The sequence below is a fragment of the Plutella xylostella genome, chromosome Z (genome assembly GCF_932276165.1).
Source record: "Plutella xylostella chromosome Z, ilPluXylo3.1, whole genome shotgun sequence".
NCBI classification, from domain to species: domain Eukaryota; kingdom Metazoa; phylum Arthropoda; class Insecta; order Lepidoptera; family Plutellidae; genus Plutella; species Plutella xylostella.
This window is the reverse complement of record NC_064012.1, coordinates 10,440,706-10,454,760: the sequence shown is the minus strand read 5'-3', so window position 1 is coordinate 10,454,760 and position 14,055 is coordinate 10,440,706. Positions and strand designations below refer to the sequence as shown.

At 37.7% G+C, this 14,055-nt stretch overlaps 1 protein-coding gene across 4 annotated transcripts in view; it reads right to left on the bottom strand.

Annotated features, from left to right (window-relative positions):
* The window catches only part of LOC119694861 (protein bric-a-brac 2), a 187,258-nt gene that overhangs the window by 156,918 nt on the left and 16,285 nt on the right, over nt 1–14,055 (bottom strand). For 2 of the 4 annotated variants that reach the window (XM_038122219.2, XM_048632775.1), the window contains exon 2: nt 8,618–8,862. The gene's annotated coding sequence lies outside the window, so the exon portion shown is untranslated. Of the gene's footprint in view, nt 1–8,617; nt 8,919–14,055 lie in introns of those variants that run through there. The other 2 variants (XM_038122222.2, XM_038122221.2) reach the window with 2 other exon arrangements.

The window sequence follows — 14,055 nt, the reverse complement described above, 5'->3', positions numbered from 1 at the left end:
TCTCATGTCAATTAAAATGGAGATGGGCTGGCCACACGGCCAGGGCTGGAGACAATCGGTGGAGCGAGAGGATCCTGCACTGGCACCCGTACGAGGCCGTGCGGCCGCGCGGGAGACCGCGGCGGCGCTGGCGGGACGACATCACTGCAGTGGCGGGGGCCACATGGACGCGCCTAGCCCAGGAGAGGTCAAGCTGGAAGCGGTTGGAGGAGGCCTTTGCCCAAAAATGGGTACCCCTTCTTAATAATAATTAATTCAAATTAAATTTTTTGTATTTAATTTAATATTTATACTTATACTTAATGACTTGTATATTTATTATTATATTGAATCAATTTTATTTAATGTGTGCATGTAATACTATTTAATTAATTGGATTATTTTAGTTATAATAATGAAATGTAATTAACCTAACCTTGTAACCCTACGGGGAAATAAAGGCTTTATTATATTATTATTATTATAGACGCTCAGGTGTTATGACTAACTAATATAGGTTAAAAATGAGAGAGATTCACATTTTGTCTGCTATAGTTGAGTTCAGAAACCTAATAGGTTGGTAATACTAGTACCTACTATGTAATTGTGAAATACTTACCTACTAATTAATCAAATTTAATGTAGCAGGTACTGATGTTTCCTGTTTGTAAAAGTTCAAACCATGATGATAATACCGTACCGTAATATTTTACTTGCTTCACCAACGGCGACCCCGAGCAAAGTTACAAACGACACTTAATTTTTAATTATTTCAGACTTCATCGCGCAAACAGTCGTGATTGGAAAAAATATAAAAGTGGCTAACAACTGTACCGACCCCTCCCCTCCCCCACCCCCTCCTGAAACAAAAGCAGCGCTGCACCCTTGTCCGGCTGAAAGATTTGATTCCATAAAACATTTTAATGGAAAATCGAAGAAAATAATTGAATTACAAGATTGCAGAACGCCACAAGTCCGCTTCCCTTAAAACAAAAAGAAAAATCGCTTCGTAAAAGGTTCGAGAAAAAAGAAATATAATTAATGCTGTTGCATTCAAATTGGCTTAACAGAGGACTTTAGAGGTAGTGAATTTTTATACCCGTTGGAAATTGTGAAACATTCTCTGGAAAATCTGATCGAAAAAAGTATCGGTGTTTGTACATTACATATTTTAACACTTATATGTAGGTATGTAAGCAAGTTCTACACACTCGAGCATAAAAACAGTTCCACATACCAAATCGTTGACGCCATTGACCCCAATTTTTCAAAACATTTAATTTTTCAACTTTGAAAGTGGTCAAAATATTTACCTTTTAAGTTGGTAATATTTAGACGCGTTGTTATAAATAATATGTTACTTCAATATTTCAGACGGCGTCATTAAGCCAGACTTTTCCGTTTAAGAGTACACTTGTCCAAAATTAATAATGCACATGCAGATCTTCACACCCCAATCATTAAATCGTAAGAGCCTTAAAAAATCACTTGCATTTTGCACCTTGTTCGAAAGAAATAGGAGTCAATATCATGTGTCACATAATCGAAAACAACCGATCTGTCAAAGATTTCTATGCGCATTATAAATTTTGGAGCACTGTATGTAGTGCTATTTTCACTGGAACTTTTTCATTGCTCGTGTTCGTAAAAGATACAGATTAGTGGCGAATTTCGAGAGTCGGTAGCTTGTCTGTTATGATCATGCTTTAATAGAATATCTTTGTGGACTGAACTACATACCGACTAAGGTATTGAAACAGGTTTTATAGGCAACGATATTTTAATACAGTCTAGATCTAGATAGACTCTTAGTGCAAAAGAAACATCTTGATTAAAATAACACCTAACTTTTATCACTGAGTTTATTTACAAGATTTCTGGCCTTATTCATTGGAACAAAGGTTGTCATTAGGTGGAACTTAAAACGGTTAGTCAACAAAATACTTACAGTAGTTGTTTGCTTTGTTTTTGTATGTGACACACGATCTAATTAGTATATCGTTAATCTAAGACTGTAGTATACAAAACAACCTTCTTACTAGCTTTTAAAACAAAGCTGAAACTTAACACTATAATGACGAAGATGCGAGTGGGATGAACAATAACAATGCATTAGACGAGATTTTCTCTACACTACAGCCCGTCTAGTACAGGTTTCTCAATTTTAGAAAACTATAAAAGTTTACGATTTCTTTTGTCATCTGCATACATTATATATGTTAAAAGTTGCATGATAGTTTCCGCTAGAGGCGCCACTTTGTATGCAAGAAAACGTAAACTTTTATAGTTTCCGACAATCTAACAAACCTGTACTAGACCTGCAGGTAAATAAGTAGCGTTGTGTCTTTCAGGAGCTTCCATTAAGACTTCAATACCTAAACAAAGGATCCTTTACACCTTCCTGTCAAGATGACACCCTTTATAAAGACACATGAATGGGATAAAAATGTTTCTATTATGGATCATGTTTGTTATTGCGTCACATAAAATCTTGAACAAAAGACATAATGGCTATGGCATCAGGTGCACACAATATATTTTTAAAAATGATTAGCTGGTATGGATGTTGTTTAGTTGTTGTTTATTATAGATGGTGATAAGTCAGTCAGAACTCTATATTGTTCAATAATAATTTAGGTGGTATGTAACATAATATTGAACACTCTTGCCTGTACTTAATTAAGAATTCTAACAATCAAATTTTATTGAAAACTGTTATTTAGCGATTTTCGAGCTGAAAATTGTTCAGTACACAGGGTGTTGCAAAAAGGGTATACTAAGCCTCAAGTAAAAAGTCACGTGACCAACAAAGTTTCTATGCAAAATTATTTTTTTTTTCGCGAATTTTAAAATTCTGATTTTATTTTCGGGCTTAAATATAACATGCTGGACATGTAGGTTTCGGCTTAGTATACCCTTTTTGCAACATCCTGTATGAACCTCAGAAGTTCACTAACAAAATCCCACCCTGTATTACTGACTCGTCATTTTTATCGCAACACGCAACAAAATAAAACATGGCGAAGAGAATCAAATTCGTCGGAACTTATATCCATTCGAGTAATTATTGTCAGGAGGGGGAGCGGGGAGGGGAAGTGAAAGCGGAGCAATAGTGGCGCCCCCGTCGATTTATTGTTTTTAATAATAACGCAAACTGTCAGAATGAGAACAAAACGACCTACAGCGGCAGCACTGTGCAACGAAACATGGAGCTACGATAAATGCGAGGAAATAGATATGATATTTTATTTAAAAGGTTGTGATAGTTTTTTTGATTGGTGGGGTAAATTAAAACTGGTAGTCTATTCAACGACTTGAAATGATGAATCATTTAAAAAGTAAACTCACGTTCAATGAAAAAGTTCCACCTGCCATTGAAGTTCCATATTATGTCACTGTAACTTTTTCATTGCTCGTGACTCTCGTGAGTGTAATTAGTGTGAACAAAAACAATATCTTATTTTCTTACAAAAGCATTCTTAATTTTTCCTTGGATCCACAGGATCTTTGATCGCGAACTGATTTTGACAACTATACTTTTTGATTATAACAAATTGAATAAAATGCTACTCATGAGCAATGAAAAAGTTCCAATTTACAAAATGTCTACACCAAATGATCCCGTTTTTTTAAAGTGAACATTTAATTTAGAATTTTATCAAATCATTTACGACTCTAGTTGGTAATATTCTGATGCGCTGCTAAATGTACTTGAATATTGTAGACAACGTCATTAATTAAGTCTTTTCCGTTTAGGAGTAATTTGGTTCTCATTGTCACTGGAACTTTTTCAACTAACAAATTTGGCACGTTAAGTTATAATGGCTGTACTTATCAAAACTTTCACGAAACCATTTGACATTTTGGTGGGAAATTAATCCTGTTTCAAGGTTACGTAATGTTCATTTAACTGTGTTTATTTCTCTAACATGAGAATTACCTTTCTGCCACAAAGCCGCATCCAAAGATCATCGCCGCTTCGCACATGCGCGTCGCTTCGGAGTGGGCACTAGAAACAGCCAGCCCGCGGTCGCGATATTAACATTCGTATTTTTCATCAAAGCCCCCTTTTACGTGATCGTTTTGAAATTTCACTAAATACTCTCAATTTTTTTCAGTTCACCATTTTGGGTTCCATTGAGGTGGTCTAAGCTAAAAAGGTATATTTTAAAGAGAGAAAGAAGAAATATTAAGGTGTTGTGTGGTGGGTGTGTAATACAAGGTGCTGAGTGCTGAATGACTTGATATGAATATTTTGCTCGATGTGAGCATGCAAGTCGAATATTCGGCATGAAACAGCGAACTGAGTCGCTCGAATCGCTCGATAGGGTAAAGTGGGGTAAAACCGACACTTTATGCTAAACAATACAATACCTATACAGCTCGACTCGAACAAAATATTCGTACGAATATTCACATCGACCGGGCAGACCTCAAGCGGTTCTAAACCGACTGTGCACACTTTGATTACATGTGCTTCTGCAATATTATTTTTATGGAAGGTACCTATAACTCCTATTTATAATATAATCTTTCATGAACACTAATAAAATCGAGTACTTAATGGGTTATCAAATAAAATGATGATGGCTTACTTGCCAGTTTAATCATTGTGTTTCATAGCGATTCGAAATGCGTGAAATTAAATGGACATTTAATACGATATGTTGTATCATACGCAGAATTTATAGGGAGGTAGCTTACCTGTAGTTTCTGTAGTAGCTAAAAGTCCGGGAGCTGACAGAGATAAACTACTTACTCTCAGAATTTTTGACAAAAACTGGTATTATTTTTAGGGATACCTTTCTAAGCTTCGCTTTACTACTCTCGTTAGTTTACGTGGGCGAGCACATTACGTTGGCGAATATACAGGGTGTTGCAAAAAGGGTATACTAAGCCGAAACCTAGGTGATGAGAATTTTAACATTCAAGAAAAAATTATATTTTTCAATGTAAAAAGTCACTTGACCAACAAAGTTTCTATTGACAATGTTTTTTTTCGCGAATTTTCACAGTGTTTGTACGAAAATTTTAATCAAATTTAAATCTATTGCTCTCTTGCTCTGACCTTATACTCTCAAAGAAAGGCAGCAAATGTTTGGTGCATGCCAATCTAAGATGCTATACTGTAGGGTCTGTAGGTAACGAAAGAATACTTTTCTTTTCTTTCTTTCTTTTGTTGAAAATCTCCTCTTATTACAGGTTAAGGCACACCTATATAAATCTTTCATAGAGGTGTTAATCAATGAACTAGTCTAAGTACCTACTATACAATCCGTTTGTCTGAGCATACACATATCGACAAAGCGACGATTCTTAAGCGGGTAACATAAAAAAGGTAGTCAAGTATAGTAATTTTCGAACACAGCGGTTAGTGATAGCTATTACTTATTTAATCAGTTAAATGGTGACGAGTCTTTGGTAAGTATTTTTATTAAAACGGTCTCAGTTAGCTCCAGCTCCTGGCCCACTATTTCAAATTTGCAATTACTAAATTACCACTTGGGATATGAGCGGCAGGAAAAGTGTTGAAAATTCCCATCCGAGATTTTAATTGATTAACTACTCGAACCTTTTTATTGTGTTCAGTTAATTACTAATGCGCGATCCAGAGGGCACCGAAACGAATAATATAGAGCTAGTTTTGCAGCATTTCGCTGCATAGCTATATTTTTATTTATGGTAGGTATAAATAACTTAATTTGATTGCTACCGTTGCTTTGGTAGAATATTTTATCGACTAAGGTTTGTTTAGTTGATTCCTAAAATACCTATTTCTATATTACATGATAACCGATAAAAATATATGTATGTACACTTTTTAATCTGTGCCTTCCAGCAGTAGTAAATTGCGGGCTAACAGTGGAGTAATAATGGGACGGTACACTTTCCCAAATAGTGGCAATATACCTAAGTGGATGAGAAACCCGCGCGAAAAGCTAGTACTGTTATAAGTTATTAATTATGGTGGCATCGGCTAGTAATTAAAGCTAACACGTAGTTATGTGACACTGTAGTCTGCGCGACAACACATTGTAATTCCTGCTTAGCAGCTAAGGACAAATCTCTGTGTTTAACTGCAACATAAGTACTATTAGTCGATCATAGTGACATGCTTCCTTCAAACTACTGGCACTGTTTTGCCAAGGTTTATGGAGTGTTGTGTGTATGGAACCCAAAAGTGCTTAAGTATAAGACTTATTTTGTTTATAACAAGAGAAAAACAGTAAGTTATCTTAAATTTAACATAATAGGCATATTTCCTAAAATTATTTTTTTAGTTTGCTTTGCAAGGAAGATAAAAATATGAGCCTTTTTTTCTTTTATTCTATGAGAAATCAAAAATGATAACTTAAAATATTGTGTGACGTCAGGTCCTTCGAAATAAATGTAAAAACTGAATAGAAGAAATGACGTCACAGACTCCCACCCCACCACTAAACATTAATGCACTTTATAAGTGTGCAGTGGATTAATTGAAAAAGGAAAAAAATACGTTTATTCTATTACCACTAATATGCAGATTACCTGAGATTGCCTTAATAAGAGTTTGATTTTCAAATCATGGTAACTACCCTATTACGTAACCTATTCCAAATTGTTTCTTCACTGTCGATCAAGATTTGCCGAAACCTTGACGTGAACCTACAACAAGGTAGTAACGTTCGTGGGTTCGGCAAATTTCAATCAATTATGATTCGAGTGGCCATTTACTGCAGAGGTACAGTGGAAATCTCTCATTCATATGCGTTGCCAGCAATCCAGGCCTGGTTAGAATTATGAATGAGGTCCGTGTACGGTGTGACGTTTATAATTTTAATTGCTGCAGCCAAGCCGCCCAATCAGGAATTATACAAGCCGCAGCGTCCAGCCTGTGTTTCCGATTGGCGAGGCAAGTTCGAGAGTTTGAGAGACATTTGATTGAATGTTCGTAGTCATATTAAACGATCGATAACATTGTTCAAAATAAGACTCCTGCAATGTTTTATACTTATTACAAACTGGAAAACGTGTCTATGAAAGAATTTCCTGTAAGAATTTTGAAATATGGAGTAACCTATGTTATAGTTGTTAATAGTATAAGGTAGTGTAACGCTCTATGTTAATCTGTGTTAAAGTGACAAAACACTAACTAAAGCATCTATTATATATATTTTATTCATTATTAAGAAAGATTACTTACTATACGATACGATACGATTTCATAAAACACGGTCACGTTTCTGCAGAACTTTTACAATTCATTTACAATTTCATTATACTTACCTATTTTGAAGAAACGTATAGAAAGCCTTCATTGAGTACGCCCGAGTACGCGTTGTTCTATGGCAGCGTGACATAATAAAAACTTTTGCAAAGTTTCGCATTATACTTAAAGAAATAAATTAAATAAGGTTTGAGTTGAAATGTAACACCTGGAAAGCAGTATAATTAAAACAATAGCGTTTTTGCCTGCAACGTTTGAATAATAAATGGTGGCGTAAATAATGTAGCTGTGAGGTACGATAACCTTGTGAATGTCGGAAAAATGAAGAATTAAATTATTAACCATTATGAAGGAAAATAATCGTTAAATGTACGATGTACGATTTATGTTTATTAAAGTTAGTGGGTTCCTAGTAGGAATGGATGGAAAAGCAGTAGGAAGTTCCTACTGCTTTTCCATCAATGTTCATTGCTATAAATATTACAGCAATTTTTTAAAGTTTTTAATTAAGTTATTGTTCAAAGACAAAACAAAAACAATAGTTTATTCCCTATGCTGGGCTGTAACGTTGTTCATGTACTATGCAACCTTTTGACGGTACACGAGAAATGCGTTAGCTGAAACCCCTTGAATACATTCGGCAAGCCTCAAAGAGATTAGAATATCTACTGCTGGAAACGTTGCCCAAGAAATTCGCAGGCCTCTGCAGACCCGCCGAAACAATCACTGAACACTAACGTATCTATGAATTGACAATTGAGGTGAGCTTATTCGTCTATATGAACAATTGGCGATGGAGAAACATGACCCACATAGCCGTATTTTACCTCTATCTACCAGTATTCGGACGGCATTGGCCATATTAGTGCGATACGGTACCATTTCAAATCCACCACATCTGTTGTTTACACTACAGAAATGTAGCTACATGTCATTATGTGTACATAATTAAACTCAGTTATGATTTAAATGCGCATGTGCTTTCATAAATTGAACGTACCAAATGGGACGAGATGAGACTAATACATAAAATATGAATTAGTTAACCGGAAATGCGTACCGCGTCCGTATTAAATAGCAATGAGCAATGAGGCGGCTTAGGGCTGCGGCAGCTGTGGGTTCCCAGATAGTTCCGCCGCCGCCAGCCCGCCACTCGGCCACGGTACCCTACTCCACCTCTCTCTTCCACTACACAAACGCAATAATCGCAAACTCTGCATCTACGCCTAGATATGCGATTCACGTAATAGCGTATTCACGTAAAATCGAAATCAATAAACATATTTTTAGAACTGCTGAAAGTTTAAGTTGCCATTGGTGTGCAGGTAATGTGCATTCGGAGTTCGTGCATTAGTGGCATCGACCTGTGTCCTCGATATTTATGTTTAATTCAATATGTCATTATATTATGGCAGATATATACGGACTTACCTGAAAAAGAGCAAGTGAGTATGGTTCTACAGTGTTTTGCGTGGAGGTGGCGTCACATCATGTTGCCAGCTGCGTCGCCCTGCTACTCCGCTGCTGTCGCTCTGCTACTCCGTTGCCGCGGAACTGCTACTCTGCTGCCGTCGCTCTGCCACTCCGCTGCCGTTGCTCTGCCACTCCGCTGCCGTAGTGCCGATCTGCTCCGCAGTCGCTGTTTCACCACTCCGCTGCTCAGCCCGTCGTAGACACTAAAATTAAATAATATTATATTACAACGAGGTTACAAACTACATATAAACTCACGGGCAATGAAAAGGTTCCACTGAGAAAAGCACCAAATTACTCCTTAACGAAAAAGGCTAGCTTAATGAAGCCTTCTGTAACATTGAAGTACATTTAACAGGGCATTGGGATATTATCAACTAAGAACAGTAATATTTTGTTCAAATTTTAAATTAAATATCCGAAAAAATTGGGTTGGGATTGTTTGGTGCCGGCATTTTGCGAGTGGAACTTTATCATTGCCCGTGAGTGTATTACACAGTAACTATCGTTAAAATTAAAAGCTATACATTTTAGTTAATTTGATCCAAATTTGAAATCAATTATATGATGAAACTATTAGTATTGGCCATGCGTACGCCTGATCTAATTACTGATTAACGTCGATAATTTCTGACAGCGAAGAAAAGCTAGTTAGCAGCCAAATGGCCATCTCAGATTGAGGATGGCATAGAGCCGGCGCCCTGTCCGGGTGACAAGATAAACTTAGACCTACGTTTATTATAGTAATTGCTTGAACATAGAGGTCAGACTTAGATTGAATCCTCCGAAGGTGGCCGGATTCCCTCAGGCTTTCCAATTATTCCGCACCTAATCGAATTCCCGTGTTCAGGGCGAACAAGACGCCCACGGACGCATGCTGGCCACAGATAATATGGACCATAGCCTAATTACCTTAGACGTCACTTTTCGTTGGCTCCGCATCAAATTCGTCGAATAGAATTGAATTCCGATCGGACAGTTGGACACTATTAGAGGGCGATCTGCGGCTGGATTGGCCTCTTGATGGGGTTTAAAAATATAATTTGCGTCGCCGAGGCTCTTGTTGCATTGAGCGGTGCATCGGGGCAAGATTGACTCTTCTATTTCACGTGACAACGGGAAGGTTAATGATAAAATTCCACCCTTACTTGGATAAACATTATAATTATGAAATATCCTCATTCTTAGAGGTAACTACTACGTAGTACGTCTATAACGACTTAAAGATTCTGTGCGACTGAATAATCAGCATGTTTGGCCACACCAATCTTGGCTTGGGCATACATAATTCCCGTACACAATAGTATCGAAATCATTTCAGCAGGTTGCACAGTTTGACGAGCGCATGTGGCTTGGGAACAGAGGGGTCACTCTATATGACGAAAACGAAGTTTCGAAGCGCTACTGCGCGAACCTCGATTCTAACTTGCTGTGTTAAACGTGCCGATTGCACGACAGCTCTCGTTCGTTCGTTTTTCGTCAGTATAGAGTTAACCCCACAGGAGCGCTCGACTGTACGATTCCTAGTAACAGTGTTATTTGTTTACAGACCCACATACACCGCACTTGCCAACCACTATGGTTACGTGCTATGCAATCTGCGGCTATAGTAAAACTTCTTCGAAATGGAATTAAACGCCGGGATCCAGCCGAGCGTCGCGTCACCGATTCAATGAACTGCCCGAAGTTGGAATTAAATACCCCCAATAATTAAGTACATATAACTAGGTAATGAGTGTGATTATTTTACCTTAGGGACTATTACCTACGTGTCTGTGAGGTTTACTTTTAACATACTGAGACATTTGTGTGATAGTAATAAGACTCTGAAAACTAAACAAACTGACATTTCGAACCAAAAATTATTTGCTCTTAAAATAATCAACTTCTTGAGTTGCACAGAGGCTATAACCCAATGCTTGGCAGGCAAGTTATCGCCACATTAACAGCGAAGACCCGTCAGCAATATACGCTACGGACAGGGAACAAAATCTTCTTCACCACAAAAGAGTCACCATCATGACGTCTTTAAAAAACATACGATTACGAATCTATATACGATTCCATTTCACAAACGGATCTGATTTATACTTATAACACGCCTATTTTCACTGAACGGTTAAAAATGTAATTGAGCGAGCTTAGTGCATAATTTTATCTGTAGCACGGCTAGGGTTGGCAGCGAGGGGTCTGCCCCTAGGGGTGCCACCGCAAGTGCACTTACGATGCGTACACGGGCCACGCACGGCCCTGATGCAGGGTCACTCTACACTGGCGATAAACGAACTAACGACAGCTGTTGTGCAATCGACACGTTTAATACAACGAGATAGAGGCATGGCTTGCGCAGCAGCGCTTCGAAACTTCGTTTTGTGTCGTTTAGAGTGACCCCTTTGGCTCTGGGTCACTGATGAGTATGCTTTACTTTTTCCCCATTATGTGATTGTGCAACTATTCCTACTCGCGAACATTGTGTGTGGTTTCGATAAACATATCGAGATTAAAAGAGGTAGCTATTATTTCATATGAGCGTGACTGAGTATATATATCTTTTAATTCTAGTGCCCTTTATGGTATAAAACGAATGGGCCCATCGATACAAACATACACAGATTAGATTAGATACAGACTTACACTGCACTGCAAGTCGGGGCCAAAAGTTAGCAATAATTTAATTAGTCGTTTGTGAAAAGTTGGTGTGTATCACGAGTCACGACACGGCTGTAGAATGTTATCCAAAACTATATGTGAAACTTCTGCAGGCGTTAATTAAGTTATACTTACTGTTAATTAAGTAAACTCGTGTCATGGTCGACGTACGGAATACCAGGAATTACTAGCCGTGTAATAATATAATGGACAGAATCGTACTAAATATATGTCTTTTCGTGTCCTTTATAAATTACGTTAGGAAAAATAAACCTTACCAATTTAATTGGTCTACTGTCTGTAAAATTTAATTAGTTAAACTTAACGTCGTGTATCATGGAAATGGAACTCAATGTAAAATCATGCGTATTTAATCGACATAACGTACCTACTAACATACTTATGAACTATGTGACAAACTTAGTAAAGTAGTCAAATCTTTCACTCGATTCTAGATTTCAAGCGACTAACGTGCCAAGGACGTACCCAAAATGGTCCCAAACGCCGAAACGTTTCCTAACAACGGCCCGAGTAATCTATTCAAGCTTGACAGTATGAATCTCAGTGCAAATTCCGTTCATCTTGAAGTCCGCCTAAATATTCCAGGCTCATTACAATATAAAGGCAAGCAGTGCTAGAGGTAAAGCATGCGAGCCCATTAAAGATTAACCCCGAACTCCAGACGTAGTACCTTTTAATATTATATTGAGCCCGAGGCCCGAGACTTACCGGACTGGCGGAGTCATACGCTTACGCTTAAGCGTTTCCAACGTTGGAAATAAAGGGTGGTACTTACAAGTTTTAGTGTCATCTTTGTGTTTGTGTATGGTGTGTATTATAGAGAATGTTTGTAAAAACTGAAATTTGGCATTTTGAATAGCCTATCTCATACTACTCGTAGATAGGGGTACGTTTTGTAACTTCAACAAAATCACTTTTCACCACCGTGAAAAAATATTCTTAATACCTACCTATACATGTAGGTCACGACTTCTGCAGCTGAAGAATATAATTATTAATAAGCTAAGGGCTATTCCGCTCGCCTATAGCAAGGAGTCCAGTGCCTCAGCCTCACTAAAGTGTACGTTGCAGTGTAGTCGACATAATAAATAATGGAATCGCGCCTGGCTTTGTCCGGTCCAGTACAACACCCTTTGTGAGCATGACAAGATGATTTGACCAACTTTTACTGGGCTAATCTTCATGATCTACCTTGCATACTGAGGTTGCGTTGGAATTTGAAACACAAAAATAAAATGTTTTTTTTTTAAATATTAACATTCAGCCTTTTATGGACTTATGTAGAAAGTCCTATGTTATGTGTTGTGATGTGAGGTTTAAAAATATTAATTTTATGATCGTTTTTATTGTACAGTCTGGATCAAAGAACACAGGTATCATTATGACTCTAATAAGAGTCAGTTCCCTTCGGCCCACAGTGTATTGAAACCTATGTCCCTACGCTTTACCTATCATTCAAACATAATCCCCGAGCCCTAAAAGCTTATCAATTTGTCAGCCGACCGAGCAGCTAAAACCAAATATTAGCCTAGTATTAGTTAGGTCCCTAGGCTAACTAAATAGTCTTAAAATCTGAATAACCTAGTTTAAGCTGTGACATGAAAGCTAAACATGGTTTGGGCAACATATCAAAGGCCTGAAGATTGGCATACTCGCTAGGATTCCCTGTTAGTGGGTTGAAAAGTGGTGGATATTTAGCTGCGAGGGGTTTAGATGTTCAGGGGGGTTACTCTATACTGACGAAAAATGAACGAACGAGAGTTGTCCTGCAATCGGCACATTTAATACAACGAGATAGAGTCGTGGCTCGCGCAGCAGCGCTCCGAAACTTCGTTTTTCGACATATAGAGTGACTCCCCTGTATTGGATTAACAGATAGATATACTTATGTACAACCAGGATTTCAATAAAGTCATATTGCATTGTGACTTGAAGAGATTATTTTTGTGTATCGAGTAGAATCGACTAGCTTTTCCCGCGGCCTCTTCTTCGAAAAAAGGTTTGCCCGTAGGAATTCAGGAATAAAAGGTAAATAAGTGCCAATTTCTCCATTCTCGGTTAGAGCATAACCAGGGAGTAGTGGTTAACTTTTGACACATCTGTCATGAATTTTATATAGAGATGTCCTTTAATTTATAAATCAATCCCTGTCGGTTAGATAACCGACAATAGAGAAAATGGCACTTAAACCTTCCACTTAAAAATAAATCCGTTGTTTAGTTTAAAATATCTAAGCATACATACATAGATACAAACAGGAGCGAAAAGCGACTTAGGTTAAACTTTTTAGTGGCTAAGTTACATCTGTATGTACTTATGTGTATTTCGGATTTTTTTCCTAATTTACCTAGTGTGAGCTCTTACTTGCTTGACGTAAGCACTGACTGGGTACGAGTACACCCTCTGTATAGTATCCATAATACCTATTACGAAGGTAGGCAAGGCACCATACATTGCGTATTATTTAGGAACTATGTTTGCATAGGTAAGAATAACATATTATCGTATGTGTACTTATAGCCTTAGAGGGCGTCATAGGGAGCGCCTTTGACGCACAAATAGACACCATGACCGTTGTCAATAAAGTATAACTTTATTATGCCTACCCTCCTTAATCATTCACGTTAAATATTAGCCAACCCAGACATATATGTATGTACAGGTGGCTCCATTTTAAAACTAATTGTAATACATTTTGATCAATTTCATGAGATAGGTACATGCCG